The sequence below is a fragment of the Drosophila teissieri genome, chromosome X, assembly GCF_016746235.2.
Source record: "Drosophila teissieri strain GT53w chromosome X, Prin_Dtei_1.1, whole genome shotgun sequence".
Lineage (NCBI taxonomy): Eukaryota > Metazoa > Arthropoda > Insecta > Diptera > Drosophilidae > Drosophila > Drosophila teissieri.
This window is the reverse complement of record NC_053034.1, coordinates 23,628,051-23,631,747: the sequence shown is the minus strand read 5'-3', so window position 1 is coordinate 23,631,747 and position 3,697 is coordinate 23,628,051. Positions and strand designations below refer to the sequence as shown.

At 43.4% G+C, this 3,697-nt stretch overlaps 1 long non-coding RNA gene across 2 annotated transcripts; it reads left to right on the top strand.

Annotated features, from left to right (window-relative positions):
• The first annotated feature begins 336 nt into the window (after positions 1 to 336).
• On the top strand, positions 337 to 3,247 carry LOC122624361. 2 transcript variants are annotated; one of them, XR_006326462.1, is made up of 6 exons: positions 337 to 495; positions 600 to 1,235; positions 1,317 to 1,608; positions 1,690 to 1,852; positions 1,944 to 2,587; positions 2,648 to 3,247. It is a non-coding gene; the product is annotated as an uncharacterized LOC122624361 (long non-coding RNA). The 2 variants fall into 2 exon arrangements; XR_006326461.1 differs by having other exon boundaries at positions 1,690 to 2,587.
• Positions 3,248 to 3,697: the final 450 nt, after the last annotated feature.

Here is a 3,697-nt window from a genome sequence, read left to right as displayed (position 1 = left end):
ATATGTTCTCTTTGCTTACATTTTCTAATTGAGTAAATACTTACAAAACTTTTTAAATTTGAGTTTAAAATTGATTTTTCTTTCTCTTTACAGGTACCCCCGCCAGAAGGACGGAAGCACCAAGTCGCTGGAATCCTCTGGAGTCGTCGTCGGTGGAAATTTAAAGATGTATGGCCCAGTTTGTTGCGGCCGCAGGGTGCGCGCCACTTGCAAATTTGAATCGGGCCGGCTTGCAGGTAAGTAAGTTCATGGTGGATTGCGTAGGATGGTAACATTATCATCTGTTTGCTTTGTTTACATTTTCAAATTGCCAAATGTTTACAAAGTCTTTAAATTTTATTTAATTACAGGTACCCCCGCCAGAAGGACGGAAGCACCAAGTCACTGGAGACCTCAGGAGTCATTGCCGGTGGAGAATTGGGGATGTTTGGCCCAATTTGTTGCAGTCGCAGGGTGCGCGCAACTTGCAACATTTGAGTTGGACCAGCGTTGCAGGTGAGTAATTCGTGGTGAATATTTTAACGCAGCTGTCATATGTGGTACTTCCTACCACCACAGCGGCCGTTATTTTGAGTTTGCAATTTTCTTCTAAATTTCAGACACTCCGCCAGTCGTCAACATTGAGGTTCCGATGTGGATCCCGCGCAGCCGTTATTGCGGTCATTTTAAAGTTGCTGGCATCGTTTGGCAGTGGAGTCTGCCTGAGTATGGGCAGGAAACTCATCGCTTTTAGTGGATTCGTTACGCTCTACGTCTGCCAATAAGCTGCCAACCCGTTCTCTGTTTTTTTCTCCAGTTGTCAGGGGGTCCAGAACGCTGTCAGTTCCCGCGCCGCCGTCTCGTTGCAAGGTCCGAAAAGTTGCTGCATCTCAGCTAGTGTCCTTCAGAAATCGGCAGGGAGGTCATCATTGATTTGAAGTCGTCAGAATTGCCGCTTTCGTAGGCCATCTCGCCAGGAATAGAGGAGCATCTTATAATCGCCGGGCCAAAATGCTTTGCCGTAGGCCGCCGCTCGAGAAAGTCCATGGAATTGGATGTAGAAAATTGCATTAGATAAGTGTGCCTATGTGTTTAATTTTTTGTTTTTGTCTGATTGGCATTTGTCTTTTCTTTAACAGGTCCAGTTGTCCGGGATTTTTCAATTTGGGAATCAAGGGATGAGAGGCTAATAAAAATGTGCAAATTCGTGTAGTTAGACAACAGGCATTTTGACGAGCCTCGGACCCTAGTTATTTGTTTGTATTGTTGTCGTTGTTATTAATTTCCAGTTGTTTTTCTGGTTTGTAATTTATTAACAATTGCTCTATTTTTTACAGGAGAGCTGCCGAGTTGGATTTGGAAATAGCATGGGCTGGATATGCAGTGCTGTGGATTGGACGCAATAGTTGTCACTGGAAGTCATTGAGGGGAAAAAGACGAATTTGGAGTGCGCGAATTTTTTCACTTCCGACATCAGCAGCGCCACGCAAATGGTCCACTGTGACGAGGGTAGACTGTGGCATGGAGACGCCATTAATTCTCGTCAGTTTGCTGCGACAGTTGCGTTGCCGTTGCTGATTTTGGGAATCGCTAGGGTTACGCATGTAAAATGAATTCGTCTATTTAAAGGTAAGTTTTATATTATTTCTTGTTTCTAGTAGTCAGTTGCGTAGTTTTATGCTTTAACTAATTTATTTTCTTCTTTTTCAGGGGTTTCGTCAGTGTAACCTTGCTGCGGGAAAAAAGTCAAATTCGGGGGTCACGATTTCGACCTTTTGCCGGGTCAGCAGCGCCTCGCCTAGGGTCCAGAAAGTCGAAGGGGCATCCCCACATGGAGACGGCATCAAAACATTATACGTTTTATATGTTTTAGGTACCGAAATCTCCATTTTCGGTTTCGTCGAGTCGGGAAGTGGTCAGTTGCGTAGTTTTATGCCTTTATTGATTATTTTATTCTTTTTCAGGGTCAGCGTCAGTATTCCAATGCTGCGGGAGAAAGGTCAAAATTTAAGGGTCACGATTTCGACCTTTTGACAGGTCAGCAGCGCCGCGCATAAGGTCAAGAAAGTCGAGGGGGCATCCCCACATGGAAATGGCATCAAAACATGATACGATTTATATGTTTTAAGTGCCAAAATCTCCATTTTCGGTTACGTCGAGTCGGGAAGTAGTAAGTTGCGTAGTTTTATGCTTTTATTGATTTATTTTATTCTTTTTCAGGGATGTTGTCAGTATACCGTTGCTACCAGAAAAAAGTCGAATTCAAGAGTCACGATTTTGACCTTTTGCTGGGTCAGCAGCGCCGCGCCAAGTGTCAACAAAATCGAGGGGGCTTCTTAACATAGAGACGGCATCAAAACATTGTTAATGTTTTATATATATTATTATATAGCTCTCTGTTTTATGTTTTGATTAAATTATTTCAATCTTTAACAAAGATTTCGTCGATATTACATTTCTGAGGAAAAAAGTCAATTTCAAGGGTCACGATTTCGACCTTTTGCCGGGTCGGCAGCACCACGCCTAGGGTCTATAAAATCGTGGGGGAATCTCAGTATGGAGACGGCATCAAAACATTGTATGTTTATTGTGTTTTAAGTGCCAAAAAGTTAGTTTATCCATTTCGCCAAGTCGGGTCGTCTTTTATCGTCGAGTACGGCTTTCGGAGAGATTGCAGCTGTTGTTTCAGGACATTTCGAAGGATATTCATCATGTTTTTGCCGCGCGTTGAATTCATCTATGCGGGTCCTAGTGGGTGACATCCTTCACGTCCTCTTCGTAGGGATCAGCAGGAATACATCGTCAAGAGGCTTTTCGTCCGGATTGCTTGCTGGTGAGTGGCGTTTTGATATTTTATATAATATTATTTATAGTTATTTCCTTGTTTACAGGTCGTCAAGAGGGAAATTAGGCGAGTTGCTGCCGCTAGGGTATAGTCTTATTTATAGGGTAGCAGTCTTATTTTAATTAAAGTTAAATCGACGTTTCCATATCTGGGTCATTTTGTCTTCCTTGTATATTTAAAGCCATTAAAATGTCAATCTTCTTTTCCAAATTGTCAACTCTATTTGCTAGTTTAATGACGGGGTCGTCGGGGTGACTATTTTTCGGAAGAGTGTTGGAATTTTGAGGTGAAGTTTTCTCCTTCACAATCCTTGGCTTCAGATTTGCCATGGCAGCTCTGCTCGTTGTCGGGGGGCTGTCGTCATTTCCCTGTTTGCGGTTCGTTGTTTTTTCTAGATTTTTCTGTTCCTTATGCACATTTTGTTCATTTCGAAGCCTGTTCTGGAATTTTTCCAGATGTCTTTGCGCTGGGTTTTGAAGTATCGCTTGTCACGGTTTTGGGATAGTCCGAAAGTAGCATTATCGGGGTTAGGAACTAGCTTTAAGTAGGGCCACCTACCCATTAACCTATCAATGCAGTCTGGGTTCTATCGAAATTGCAAGCTTACACTGTAATAACCTGGGCATACTAGTGAACGCCATGCCGGTCGTTCCCTTTCCGTTCTAACCTGTGAGGTGTTCAGACGTACGAGAGCAACCCACCAAAAATACACCCACTTTTTCTTGGAAAATTCCGAAGCGACTACACGCGTTTTAATCGAGTGCGTGTTCAATATACTCAATTTCTAATAAGTTGGCGAAAGGCAAGGAAGTGTTCCAGAAGCAGCAGCTCCGGACCCGTTCGCCGATTGGGATTTTTCGCCCCGTCCAGCGG